Source organism: Colletes latitarsis, chromosome 7 (genome assembly GCF_051014445.1).
Source record: "Colletes latitarsis isolate SP2378_abdomen chromosome 7, iyColLati1, whole genome shotgun sequence".
NCBI lineage: Eukaryota > Metazoa > Arthropoda > Insecta > Hymenoptera > Colletidae > Colletes > Colletes latitarsis.
In genome coordinates, this window is record NC_135140.1 from 7,117,394 (window position 1) to 7,133,349 (window position 15,956).

The 15,956-nt window shown below is 38.3% G+C and overlaps 1 protein-coding gene across 23 annotated transcripts in view; it reads right to left on the reverse strand.

Moving 5' to 3' along the window:
- The window catches only part of LOC143343149 (protein muscleblind), a 562,363-nt gene extending 554,161 nt beyond the window's left edge, over positions 1-8,202 (reverse strand). For all 23 annotated transcript variants that reach the window (XR_013079925.1, XR_013079926.1, XM_076767716.1 and 20 more), the window contains exon 1: positions 7,410-8,202. The gene's annotated coding sequence lies outside the window, so the exon portion shown is untranslated. The remainder of the gene's footprint in view (positions 1-7,409) is intronic.
- Between the last annotated feature and the right edge of the window lie 7,754 nt (positions 8,203-15,956).

A 15,956-nucleotide genomic window follows, 5' to 3' on the forward strand; every position in this document is an offset into this window, starting at 1 on the left:
GATAAGTTCCACGTACCGATCGCGGAATCGCAGCGATTATGTTGTCCTAGAAGAGCCGTGCGACGACACGGAGGCAGAAATACCGCGATTAGAAGGGCATATATCTCCTGGTAGCGTCGCGTGTAACCGGCCGGACGATCCGTGAAACGATTTACGGCCTCGAGATCCACGCGCGTAGATCCCCAACGAACGTTCCATTCGTCCGCGGATGTTTTGCGGGATTGTAAATTAACGGCGTTTGATATAAATGTGATTTTGCTGGCGAGCGTCCAACGCAAAACGATATAAATAGAATTACTTTTCCGGGAAGGCTCGGGGGATTGTAATTCTATACACGATTCTTCGATTTTATTTTCGAGGATGGTTTCGACATAAAAGTGCGACAAAATCGTGCAAACACCACGCGCGCAGCACTTATTTAAACGAGATAATTTCGATTCTGTTACGTCACTCGCTCCGTAACACCAACGGCTATTATATTCTCCGTGTATCTGTGTGTCTTAATCGCGCCGATGACGCCATTGGATAATTCTCAACGATTACGGGAGTAACTGAATGCGGTAATTCTTGTAATTAAAATATTCGTACGAATAACTTATCAACGTTTCGGGCTTGGCGTAGATCTTCGAAAAATTGCACAACGATTTTACAAATGGATAAAATAGAGAAAGGGTATCGTAACGATTGGAAAAAGTAATATTATATGGGGGGGGGGGGGGGGGCGAAACGAAATTCGTTTAGTTTCGTGCGAACGAAGTCAAATGCTCGTAAGTATTCTCGCCATAAAAAATGGAGGATGAAGTCACTTCTTATCATGACGACATCTTGAATAATCTCTGGTAGAATGAAATTAAAGAGGTTCTAGTTGCATGGGCGGTATTGTGTACAGCTATTACGACATCGTTAGCTCTTGATTGATTAAAAACTGTTTCATTGACGCTTGATGACATCATGTTAGCTTAAGGCGTAACCTTGATGTATTAATAAATCGGTGAAATTCGTGGAAAGAAGAACTGTAGTATAACTGTAACGAACGTGAGATTACATAAAATTACGAAACGATTAAAAAAAGTAATAGGGGCACCGTTTTGGAAATTAACGAAAATATAGGATTATAAATAAAAATAAAAGCATTCTACATGCCGAAGTCACCATTATTTTCCGTATAAAGATTTTTTCTATTACTCGTATGAATTTTCAGGAATTTTATATAGACATGAATCTTCATTCGTCTCACTCGATCAATCGAAAAGCTTTCGACAGGTCAGAGTTCAGCGTGCAGAAAAAATTACGGAACAAACGAATAAAGAATAAACATCCGGTTATATACGTTACTCGTCAAATAAACATTAAAATTTCGATCGTAGAATTAAATATTTTACAATGCATATTATTTGTTACTTTAATACAAGTTTGTCCAACTCAAGTCTACCATTGAACGATAATTACCAAATGTCAAAAATAAATATAACAGTAAATATGGAAAAGTTCTACAACTGACTGGCCAAAAATATTTTACAAATTTTGTAAGTTTACAATCAAACGTAGAATCTGTAACAGATATATTTCCAAAACTTACTGCACAACAGATCATAGCATTTTATGTATAAATTGTGCAAATACCGAATAAAGAATAATCTTTTTTTGCAGTTTACTTTTTTTCCAAATACTCTGTCACAACATGGATCATCAATGACCCAGGGTCTACCGTTCGAGAATAACTAGTGAAACACGAGGTGCGTTCGATATTCCTGACATTTTTGCACGATTCGAGACCATTGGTAGCGTAAATAAACCCCATTCATGCGTCGAAAACAAAAACAGAAACTTGAAAAACGACCTTCCAATTGTGTTTCGATGACGACAACGCGTTTCGCATCTTTATTACTCGTCGACATTTCAACTTCCAACGATCTTCTGGCATGCACGCGGCCTACGCGTCACTGGATAGGTGTGACTTCCTGTAATCGTAATAAACAAGTGGAAGCAAGGACGCCGCGTTAAAAAGGGTTCGTGGTAGTATAGCAAGACTCAATAGGATAAAAGACACCGAGGTCGGAATGTCAGTGGGACACGCCCACGAAGGTACTGTAATTCGATGCGCCTAGGTTCCACACCAATAAGCGTGGGATGCACTCGACACATTTACGCATGATTTCCTACGACTCCTTCATAACACAGAAACCGATCTTCTGCTGCGACACGCGTTAAAAATTACTCAATATGCCCAACTTAAATACAATTAAAATTATTTCTATTAATTAACGAAGATATAAAAAAATCTAAAGAAACGAGGTATTATTCGAAAGGAATGACGCTAGTAGATGTTACAACTTTGACGTAAATGTCATTTGTTTCGCAAATGAAACTATGTAAATAATTTGTTAAGAATGTACTGTTCGATACACAAATGCATACGTATACTTAATTACTTTGTATAAAGCTAACGAGACTGTAAAGAAGTTGTTTTGTTCAGAAGAAGAAACGCTGGTAGCGAAACGTTTGAACGGTTAGTCGCAGAGACTTTAACGTCAATTTCATTTGTTTTGTAAATGGAACTACATAATTTGATCAACCTTATTGCTCGGCCCAAGACAAACTCAAAGAGCTGCATGATAATCAATTGCGAGATATTACCATGAACGTCGAGAATAAATTAGATACCGCTTTCAGTTCAGAATAGTAATTCCCGTCTGCTGTCCCTTGAAACAAATTGCAGAGAACATCAGGAAGTTGCAAAATAATATTTGAGAATCGTTGTTCTACGGCGAAATCGCTGACAAATCCATCCACGACGTTTATGACAATATCTCGCGAATGGATCATCGCAAACGTAATTTGCTAATTAAAAAAGTCATTACGCTGTTATGTTTCCGCTCACGGATCAAATAGGCTTCCTTGTATGGCCCCTATTTTAAAAACTATCTGTGATCACGAGTACACTATAAAACTATCGGTATACAATTTTAAACAAGTTATAAGTTTCAAACTACAAACTTCGTTGAAGATAAAATGTTTGATCCTTTTATGATGCGCTTCGATATAAGATACATAGAAAGATAAACAAATGAGACTAATAAAGCCCATACACGTTACGATTTCCCGTACAAGAAATGTCGTGTCAAACTGATATATAAACACGAGCCACAGTTTTGAGGAATCTGCAGGCTAGAAACAAAAAATGGTGTCCCTAAAAAAATTGTAACAACTCGTAAATAACTCGGTTAAATTTTACGTTTACTTTTTCTTCGATTCATTTGTACCGTTGGTATCAATTGTTATAATAAAACGAGAAATTAAAGAAATAAAGAAAATTAATTTTACTAGACACTTGGCAAATTTTGAATGTAATTTTATGCTTGCGGTAAAAAGTCGTTTCGACTTTCAAGAACAGTGGTGTTGGATGTCGAAAATAAAAAACTGAGACTAAAGGTTACAAGTGCAGCCCTGTTACGAGATATCGTAATACACTTCTAAAGAAGATTAAAGGCATAGATCAGAAAGTCGCATACCTGCTCGCGGAAGAATGCGAAAGGATCGAAGAACCTGCCAGTGCCTTGCACAATAGAAACACAATGCTTTTCAGAATTAAGAGAAATACTCGACCGCAAGAATGAACATTGTCAACAAAATCGCCGCGACAAAAGGTTATTGGTCCGTATAATTTGTCCGTCTTACGCCCGTCATAATATTAAAAATATTTAGATACCCAATTCAAGCTAAAGTTCCGATCCGTAAACACAAACAATTAATTAGTCGAGTGAACGATCAATACGCACGAATTAATTATTAAATTGTTCTACATAAAATAACCGATTTCACAAACGAGTACAAATTTTCACAAATTTGATAATTGAACAATGCAGCCAGATGGCAAAGTTTCAAGTCGAACGAAAACGATAAATTGTTTTACTACAAAATAATAGACTGTGAGACGATTCAAACAATGGATCAACGTCAAATTCAAAAACGTTCTTTTCTTAAACGACTATAAACATTAGTCAATGGCAACTATTCGTAATGTATTATTATTTCGTAAGTCTTAAATGCTACCATAAATTTGGCATATTTTCATAGTACGTATGTGTGTTATTTAAGATACTAATTTTAGATACTACAACATAATTGTGAATAAAAATATTCCTAATCCTTTTTCGAACATTTTAATTTTATATTCTTAAACTACATGCTCGAAAGTATTTCAATGAATTTCTACACAATTTTTTGGGTAGTTCGATAAAATAGTCGTTCCAGGGTTAACTGAAAAATATGAACTATTTTATCAACGACTGACAAAAGACTGAATATAAAGCCATCGATGGTCATCCAGTAGTTTGATCCTGTCAGACTATATTTTCTGTATTCCCATTGAACCAAAAGTTCGAGTAGTTAAATACGTAAAGCCTCGTGAAGTACATTGGTATTAATACAGCTTTCAGAGGATGTATATACAGTTAGAAACTTTGAATGTGGGGTTTGGAAGCTTTCGAATACGCGATACGAGCATCCAAAATAAACAGTGTTGTTGATTCGAAGGAATAATCGACGAAATACAGATCTGTTTCATAAAAACATAAATGCACCTATTTCCAATCATATTTTGGTAAATAAGTATCAGTTTCAATAAAACTATATATAATTACGCGACAACCTAGTTGTACGCACACGGTTAATCGGTTGCAAATGCTTGATTGGTAGTCCATGCTTATCCGAAACACGAAGTTCGTTTGAAATCGATCGAAAAGAATTACGCTAGATGAATGTGAGCGTTGCGACTAACAAATCGTGAAAAATGATCAAACGCTTTAATCGTTCGCGAAAGAATAGTACGAGTTACGATATTTATTAAGGCCGGCAGCTAAATACTTTAACGTAACGAGTTTCGCGAGTACTCTTCTCACGCATCGTATTATTTTGTTTTAGAAATGTGCTCGGCACAGGTGATGCATCTCATCAGCAACCGCGAGCCCTAGAGGCATAACGAGCTACAGAGCAGTGCATCTACGGGTATATTTTCGCCCACGAAATGAAAACATCACGGGAATTATACAGAAAGTCACAAAATTTGACACGGTCAACAATTTAATAGAACTACGCAAAATAAAACGACGGCGAAAGAATAGTAATATTTTTTTCTATTAAAAAACAGATGGCTTTGACTGCTTCACTAAAAAAAAAAGAAAAAAAAACAGCGGAAACGCGTTTCAAAGTTACACAGAATCTAACTGTAACAATTCTAACTGAAAAAATTTAATGCACTGACTGTTATGGTAGTCACTGATGGCCAGCAATTTAAATCTATAACGTGTCTAAATGGACCTTACTGCTTGTAAATTTGTTGATAATGTCATTAGGAATACTTCATAATTACAAATATTTCAGTGAACCATTTGTTACGCTATAATTTGAAAAAAAATATCGAGAATATCTCCAGATAAGAAAATAAAATAGATAAGATAAGAAGATAAAAAAAAGAAATATGAACAAGTTTGAATATTAGAAATTTCAATCATAACTCGTTAGAAAAATAAGTTTACTACTACAGAGGGATTGGAAATATCATACACAAAAGTTACCTAACATTACGAAACATTAAGTGATCTGAAAATGGAGGACGAACATAAAATAAAATAGGTCACGATAAAAATCGTTATCAAAGCGTGAAAAATACATTTTAAACGTGTAGAATTTTTATATAATATTACACTTTGTAACAAAAGCAAATTGAATACTCGAATATCCGATGGTTAAGGAAAAGAAAAATTTGTTTAGTTAGGTTAGACACGGAAACAATATATAATGCGATACTATGATGAAGCATCATGTAGGTAGCATAGTGATAGTAAACTAGACTTTATTTTAAAATCTACGAATAATATAATAAGTTTGGAACAAAATAAATATTCTAGACACTTTTCATTTCCATTATGATAACAATGCTAAGCACAAATTAGGGAGACTACAAAAATGGTTGACGTATTATAACTGCCCAAAAAATAGCGTGAAATATAGTTGACAATAATAATATACGCAAACAACCTATTGTATCCTAAAATGATCTGCCAAATAAATTGTAAGAGGAATGACAGTATATCGAATGCGTTTATTTATAAACAATGACTCAATGCCAAAAAGACTGGCAGAAGTTATAAAGCAAGAAGGATATCCACTGCAACAATAACTATAATAAAATACGAACTTATTCAAAATGTGCAAATAATCATTACAGTTCCGTTTCTTCGTAATTTTAAGATTTTAGCGTTATCAGTTGAAGATCCAAACTCTCTGTTTCTTAATGCAAAATAATAAAATTCATTCGTCACGATCTTATTTTCCGTGTTCTTATCAAATTTAGTCTCGTGCCAATAATTTCGTGACTAACTGTATCATCAACCACATTTACCGTGGCTCGTGAAAAACAGGTCGCTAAATAATACGCGCGTTACTGCGACTGTGTAACCGGCGAGAAACTAGACACCACAGAAGGAAAACTATGGAATAATTTACAAAATATTGTAGCGCAAAAATCTTGGTATAGAGTTGGAACAAACGTAACTCGGTACGGACATTCGCGCAAATAAAAGTTAATGCGCCGCGAGCTCGTACACTGAACGAGTCTGAACTGCATGAAGGAACGAGAATTTAATGGCACGTGGTTAATCGTTGGACACACATTCGCGCACGGTAACGCGCATATCACGCGGTGACTTCGATTCGTATGTTTCGACGATTCTATGCTGGCTGTCAATTCGATAATATTCGCGGTAGATTGATTATGAAATCAATCGTCGCGTATCTCGAAAATCTAGAACAGGAACAACGTACTTGCGCGTGTTTTTCCTTTTTTCGCGTTACGATGGTAACGAAGAAAACATCGATACACTCGCGCGTTACGAAGAGCATTTTCGATTATCACGCGCACCTTCGATTCAGAGGTTATGTTTTTTCTTCTTTTTTTCTCTACTACCGAACATGAAGCCGAATTCTCGACGATCGTTCGAAAGTCGTAAGAAGTTAGAAATACGAAGCAACAACGAGTCGCGTTACGGAACACGACGAAAATAACGTTTAAAACACGTACGAACGAATGAACGGCACGCGATGAGTAGAATAAAGCCTGAACGAAGAGTATGGAAATGAATTCTGAAATAATTGGCACAGGTCGTGGATAGTGTAAACAAAAGAAAAACTGAGGCGACGGCATCGTCGTCGTTTCTGTAACAGCGTAAAAACGCAATTACGGAAACGATGACGTCATCGACGAGATATATACGTCGAAATGCATACAACACACGCGGGCAATGGCGTGTACGACTTATTGCTCTATAGCCGCACGTATACGAACGTATACGTGTATATGCACGCGTGCAACGTACATATGTATCGTAAAATAGAGAGCTCTGTACTACCTTGCGCCGGAACACGCGGAGGTATCAGTCGCGATCTCGCCGTGATGTCGGTCACCGTGACAGGTTAGGCAGTCGGTGAGCCTTCACTGGTTCTTCGGAGCTTGCGACTCCTCACTTTGGTAACGAACAACACACCAAAAGAGATCATATATTGTCAGCACTTATTCCGACGATGACACGGCTGGTCCTTTCAACGTATGACATACGAGCTTCGTTTTAGCGGCTCGTTCCTTCGACTCTGCACTTGCTCTCCTTTCTCACCAAAGGAATAAAGCAGAAAACGTTGATAATACTTTTCCTTTACGTTCACTTTGGTGTTCCGGTCGATCAGCCGGATTCGCAAACACAAAACCACGAAAACTTGTTCTCACTTTAAAAACGCTGGCCCGAATGCTTTCTGTATCGCTGCACTGTTCCAACTCATAATCAGCTTGCTCGATCACAAGGACTCCGTATTATATTCGTTCGCGCTTTCCCTTCAATAAAACCGCTGTTAAAAATCACGCGCGACTGGACGACGATTGCAACAGCAATAACGACGACGTACTGCGTGTGCGACGATGACGACGGCAATAGCAGTAGCGGCGACGACGGCGGTGACGGCGGCTATGGCGACGACGAACGACGACGAACGACGTCGGAGGAACCGGCAGATGAAACGGGGCAAATATATGCGACTGACGGAAGCCTCGATGCGATTTTGTAAGAGGGTGAAAAGGTAAGGCGAGCGATGCTGGTTAGGCGACGGGATTGCGACTGCTTGCTGCTTGCTTGGCTAGCCGCTAGCGGGGGCCTGGCGCGACACCGACTGTCCGACAGCAGCGCCCCCTCTCCCCCACCCCCTTGCCGTGCCCTTCCCCCTTCCCCCTTTCTCCCCACCTATTTCATCCCACCACTCCTCACTCCCTGCCCGCCTTCTACCTTTTTTACTCTTTACCCTAGCCGCACGCACACAAACCTATTTCTACTCCCCTCTGCTTCCCCCAATGTCCTACGCTATCTCGCTCCGTTTCATTCGTTCTATCATATTCCACCCTATCCGACTCGCTTAGTCGCACCTACGATCTCCCCATTCGCCACTCGCCGATCTCATTCTCTATCTTCGTCCAACATTTTATGTCGTTTCCTTCTCCCTTCGATATACAGCGGCTTTCCTGTTTTTCTCTTTCTACCATCTATCGCACAACTATGCACCCTCTCGCTAATTCGAACCTACTCTCGTTCTCTATCTTTCTTTCTCTATCTCTCCGCTTCCCTTTCGCTTTAACTTTTCCGCTTTATCTTTGTCGGTCTTCCGACTCTCTCTCCCTTAAACTTACGTACGAACTATCGCTACACACACCGTCTCCTACTCTGTCTTTCTCCTTTCGGCCACGGTATATCTGCCTTTTCCTCCTTTCCCCGACTACGAGGAGCCACGATCCCCTCCGCCGCATAATATGAGACGCTCGTCTCGCCCCTCACTGCACCCATGCGACCGTATACCATGCCACGTCGCCGTCACCGCCACCGCCGCCGCCGCCGCCGCCGACGATGAGGCACCAACCGCCCCTCTCCGTGGCTCAATAAGCGTAGCTGCCGCGCATGCGCCGATCTGATCCCCACCACCCACGCCGTTCATTAGTCTGTCTCTGTTTCTCTCTTGCCGCCTGACGACCCAGCCTGCTTACCCTGCTGGAGAACCGGCACCGAAGTTAGGTTAGGTTTGGTCGCGCATCGCCCACTGACTATCACGCTCGCCGCGGGTGGAAGAGGTTTAGTCAATCTCTCTTTCTCGCTTTTTCTTTGCTCTTCTCGGTCCCTGTCTCTAGGAAACAGAACTTCCAGCGCGTGCATATACTATACATCGGCTTAATCTTGTTTCTCCATGCGTTCACGCGCAAGCGAAAAGACGAAGCGAAAAAAGAGGAACGCTAGCAAGATTCGAGAAAAATTCTTTATATTCGACGCCGATGGCCCTTGTATGCGCCACGACGTGCAACGCGGAAAGATCCGGAGATACGATAGAGTAGGACCACCGCATATCATTTGCGCGAGTACAATTCGCGCACATTGTACTCTGTACGTATAAAGTATACAGTGGGTAACAGAAATATTTGCGTACCCAAATTTTCTCTAACAATTTTGCGTAAACAAATGATGTACTAGTATTTGTACTTTGAAATTATTTTATTTTATACGTTCTGACCATTAATTTTTCATGATTCCCATTAGTAATACGATACATCAATGCTTGGAAAATTGAAACAAACACGGGATTACACTTATAAAAGCCTGGTTAATTTTCAGTTCCCGGAAAAGTATACGCTGAGCTACGGTGTTCAGCTTTGTATCTTGAACGTAGAAAATAGCGAATAAAAGACAAATAATGATAACACACTGTAAAATTTTTTTATTTTTTGTTAGTGGAATCATTACCAATATATTTGTGAGGTTTTTCTGATTAAAATAAGATGAAACACGATATGATTCGGATCATATTTGGTGAGTGTTTAGTCTTATTTTAATCGGAAAAATCTAAGAAATACATTGGTCCAAGTTTTATTAAGAAAAACAGAAAAGTAAACAAGCTTTATCTTTACATTAGTTTGTATGTATTGTTTCACTGATATTTGATCCCAGATTAGGTTACGCGACGCTGTCCGCTTGATGTCAAGCTCCGTGGTGTATCAAGGGGAATCCCCTTTCAGTAATGGGGATGACTACCGTTCAGTTATCCAATAGAAAATGATTCGCAGTTATTCAAGCTTTGGTGTAGTATGATTCTTAATCCAAAAAGAAATATACTATCAAAATATAATGCTGAAGTAATGGAAAATATCAGTGCTAAATAAATATTTGCACACTATCAATTCCGATTGTTTGTAATTACAAACTTTAATAAGTACAAGTTAGTTGCGTTTCTTGCAATGGAATCTATTAGCTTTTTTAAAGCATCCGATGAAATTTTTAATTTTTCACCTGAAATTTATATTATTCGTTATCTTTATCGAAGACTTTATTACTACATTCACCATGATAGACTATGCAGATGATTTTAAATTCTTTTCCATTCGTTTAATAAACAACTTCACTGACCCTTATAACTTTCGATCTGACCTTAAGAACCTTATGTTCTGGTGTGAGGTGAACAAACTATGTTTTAATATATCCAAGTGTCACGTAATGTGGCTTACTCGTATACGTAATCCTATTTCGTATCTGTACGCTCCTGATAACGCACATGTTATATATATTAATAGAATGATATATCGTTCTCCCGTTACATCATGAACATCATCCTGGAAGCAAATTGATCTCTTGGTTCTATTAAACGCATTTCAAAAAACCTTAAGCTTCTACAAACATCTAAACTTTTATGCAATTCACTAGTCAGATCGGACTTGAAATATGCAAATGTAGTTTGGACTTCATACCAGGTCACATATTCGCTCGATCGAAAAAATTCAACGCAACTTTTTTTGCTGCGTCGCGCATGTTTTCGATTTTTTTATGGATCGATATAATCGTGATCTATGATTCGATTTCACAACATCTCAACATGCATACAATCGAACATAGCGAACATGTCTGCGACACGCTTTTTGTCTGCGTTACTTATTATCATATGAATAGCTCAAATATGTTACACCTAATCGATTTTAACGTCTACTCGAAGACACTCCGTAATGCACCATTGTTTTCATATTCCTAAATGTAAAATACATGTTTGATTTATTGATCTTGTAAATAGAATATGGAGTTTTTTTTATTGATAATATTTAAAAGAAAATAATATTCATTACTCATACCTAGTTTAACCATATTTTCTAATAAATTGCTCTGCTAAACGATATGCTTTGCTTGCTCTATGCCATACACCCCCACACTATGACGTACGAAAAAGTAAACACGTAAACTGGAAGCCATCGTAAGCCTACTAGGTAAACATTAAATACATAAATAAAAATAAAATAAATTTAGTGGTTAAGAATAGGGTTTTGTATTGTTTTTCATATTATTTTTGGTCGGCTTGATAGTGTGTTTTTTGTCATCCACACATGAGTGAGAGAACTTTTCACCCAGATGTTAAAGAAAATGAATCAACAAATTTTAAATTAAGTACAAATATGGTGGCCTGACAATCAACGTGTTTAATTTCTTTATAACTTTGGCCATATTTAACTAAGAAAAAGGGGCTGAAACATTAATGGTGTATCGCAAGCGAACATTTGAAGCAAAAAAGAAAGGTGAAAGAACTTCTGACACGTACTGTACACCTGCTTAATCTCGTTCGCTCCCGTACGTAGGAGGGAAGAGGACAAAGTGACAGTACACAAGAGAGACAACGAATGACATCCGTAGAAAATTCTTTATACCGACGCCGATGGCTTTTGTGTGCTACGGTTCGCAGCGGGAAAAGATCCTGGCGTTTGATACAGAAGGACCGTGCATATCGTTTGCACGAATATCTCTACCGTATATTGTACGTATACAAACTTATCACGACCCATTGTTACGATTCGTTCTTTGATACACTTTGATTTTGTATTTTGATTTACCGACTTTGGTGCCAAAAGGAAACCCAACGACCGGTACGGTAAAAATTTTATTCTGCGTTCGATCTGATAATTTGAACACGCTGACGTTAAATTCATTGCGGTATATATATAGCACTATCTCTTGACAAATAAAGAACAACGTGACGTAGGTAGACACGTTAACAGTAACAATGCGATAAAACTATGCACGCGTCGTAGTAAAAATTGAAATTCCCCTTAACGGGACCGAAAGAGCGGATTAACTTCTCCGAACATTGTGGGTCCCTCCGGTTTGAAACTCTTTCTTCACGGATCCTCGATACCAACAGCGGAAGCGGAAGTACACCATTCTCGCCTCGCTGACTCTGATAAGCGGAGCAACTGTTACCTACACATAAATGTACTTTCCGTTTCCAAAATCCTTACAACGTGTTGCACCAAAACTGACTGCGTATTTCATTACGTAAATTGTTTTATCTCGCGGCTAGCGTAGTTCGTGCGTGTATTTCGTCGTTTAATTTTTTCTTTCGTGTAGGTGTAATCTAATCTGTTCGTACTTCAGGTTCTTTCCATAATTTTATTTGTTCAAATGTGTAATATGAAAAGCAGAAGTAATTCACTTGTAATAAATGTTTGGAAGAAACCATCTTAATAACATTATAACAAAGGTGACCAATTTGTTAAATAATATACATCTTCATTTTCAAAGATGGTATCTTATTTTATCCAAATGAAGTTATTCTGGATTAAATTTGGATTAAAGAGAAAGTTTTTAATATTTGTTAAATTTAGAATGATATTACTTAGAAATAGATAGTCTTATTTTGTATGTAGCATTGTTTAATATAAATTATTAAACCCTTATTCCAATAATTCTAAGGGGGTCGTATAATTTAATTTGATTTTTGTTCCATCGAAGTAACTTCGAGCAGAGGAATTTATTTGCCATTAAAATCTGCCAAATTTGTTTTCTATACGCTTCGACGCAAACGTGACTTCGACTTATCAGCGTGTACAGTAATTTTACACGCGGTTGCGTTTTGTTTTAACAATTGCGAACGATAAGTCGCTACACGGTAACTTGTATTTGTATGCATTAAGTTTTAATGGTACATAACATCGTGTGACCTTGCAATTTAATGTAAAGATTTAATGGAATCATGTACATCCTTTGTAATAACGGTATCAACGTGACTGCAAACCACATAAATATAATGTAAAACGGAAATGCGATTGTCTATTGTGAGTGCAATGTTAGCTAATTTTAAATAAGTCGATATGCGAAAACAATTGAGTAGTTATTCGACGTACGACTCCCTTTCGCGTTAAGCCCTTTTTCAGATTATCTCATTTTTGCAATTTAATAATTGTCTTAAAGTGTAAATAATTTTAAACTCGACCGTAACATTAAAACGGAAGTTGAAGAAACCGTTTACACGAAAAAAATTGTATTTTAGACAGTGACAAAATATAAACGTACTATTGAGTTTAATTAGATTACACTTAATATGTGGCGACATCTCTCGTACTCGCCAGCAGAGGGACCGCTCTCTCACAAGTACTCGACTGACCATTGAAAGTATTTAGTTAATTTGTTTTGATTACTTCCCGAGAAAATTTTATTGTAATTTCATTTATGTAGTCTTAAAACCCATCCCTTGTGGCAAGAATATTATATAAAATTCTTCAACACATATGTTTCATTAGTTGAATGTTATAAATGCAAGCGTTCGAGTGAATAAATTCGCAAGTTGAAAAGGTACACACCATTTAGGAAGGCTGGTTAGGGTTGCGTTGAAACAAGCATTATTACGTGACCAGTCATCGGCTTTTGAAAAGAAAAGTTTCCCTTGGAACCATTGTGTTCCTTGCAAAGGTGAGGCTAATGAGCGCGTCTTTTGCACACACAAAAAAAAAAGAGAAGACAGAAAGGGACGGAACGAGGGGGTGGAGGAGGGAAAAACTTTCAACGGTGTAAAGTAGGAATAGGAAAAGAGCGATTCGATCTTCACCCTCGGAACCATTTCATTCCAGGACTGCGCCAGGGAATCTTCCGAATCGAGAAACAAGCGTAACGCCCGAGCGAATGAAGGGAACGAGAGAAAGAGAGGAACGGAGTCCGAGAGAGACAAAGAGAGGAGAGGATAAAAACCCCCTCGAGGTTCGAGTCAGCATCCCACGATATCTACATCTATTTTTGGCCACGGTCAGCTGTAGTTGCGCGGCATTAGCATAATGAAGACAGTTCGTCTCGTCTCGTTCTCTTGGGTAACGTGTGTCTGTCTCTATCGCCTGCCGTGTTACGGCACACGTATGCGTTCACCCTCCATCTTTCTCTCTCTCTGTACGTCTATCTGTCCATCTGTTTTCTCGTTTTCTTCGAAACGCGCGTATAAAAGAGAACGGTACCGCCATCGCTGCGAAAGAACGCGAAAATTCTAAATAATAAAAAGGGAAAATGTTCGAATGCGTATTACATAAACCGAACAATGGAGAAAGACCCGCGCCTGGCGTACAGTAATGATTCTTAAAATGAATGTTATTAAATTCGACACCAACAGATGTTTATTCACTAGGCTTTAAGAAATGTTCAACTTACGAATCACTTATCGGGTTCATTTTAAGAATCATTACCGTATCTCTTTCTCAAAATTCCCTTAAAACTGGAGTTTTCATACATCGTAGCCATTAATCTGCACTAGAGTTGTGCACAATTACAATTGCTCCAGAAATTTTTGAAAGCGGAAGAGATCGTACAAAATGATTTTCGTACGATAAATGTAAAAGTATTTTTAATTGGAACGAATTTGGTTCGTGCAGGTATAAAATGAAAGCAAAAAATCGTAACAGCGAGAATTCCATTATTTTTTTATAAACTTTTAACGTAGGTATTTTTAAAATTCCAGAAATCCCCCGAAGCGACAAATTTTGTTCCCCTGTTAGACTACTAATTTGATTCTCGTCGATGTGAGAATGTCGTTTTTTCGATCGAACGGTTACATTTTGACAATTGAAATTGTTATTTTTAAACCAGTATCCGATAAACAGTCGTAATTTTGTTCATCTCTAATCGCCAAAGGGGTTAACGAAAGTGACCATTAAAGCGGTCTCTCATTTGTTCAAAACCGCGAGATTAAAATCATCGTACACAACTGACATTACGGTAAAAAGTGGAGTTTTTAATTACACATTCATAGGATTGTAATCGTGTGTTAAGGTTCTACGAGGGTACACGGAATGAAAGACGAAGAGCAAGGGGTCGAGTAGCTCGTAGAAAGCGGAGGTAGCAGAAAGAGAAGAACAGGGATGACAAAGCAAGAAGGGAGTCGGTGTAAAAGAGAGAAGATCGCGGATGGAGGGGAGAAAACCTGCTCCAAGACGGCACATCGCGCCGTACTAACAATACAATAAGATAACAAGCTACGAGAAGGACCCCGCCGCGCTAACCAGACTTTCGTGGATAACTCGACGTGCGCCTCAGACCCGTAAATACACTCCATACACGATATTTTGCCCCCCACGAACAGCCTAATCTTCGCGAGAAGACGCCCGGACTCATAATCCGCTCGCAGCAATAAAATTGTTCGCTATTCCACGCGTAATCGCGCCATCAGTGTCAGGCGAGCGTTCGTTGTTTTATCCATAATTCCGAATTTCATGCAAATTAGCAGCGATAGAAACGCGGTTTGATACAGTTACGAGCATAACTTTGGCGTTAAATCGTGCAAGATGATGCCTCGCACGATTTGAAATTTGTTAACGTCAGCCACTGACCCTCGTTTACGAGCTTCTTAGACGTCAAAAGACTTTACCAGATTTCTATCTTCTAAAATACACGTATTTACGAAGCATAAATTAACAATTTATTTTCAAAGTTATAGCGTTTCTGTTGTAAAATGTATTTGTGTACGTATGCAATTATTTATTATATGTTTTTACGATTTGTGCACAAAGTATTTGGCAGGTTGACTGCATTGAATTTACAAATATATTTTGGACGTTCGCTCTATTTTGCACTATGTTTATT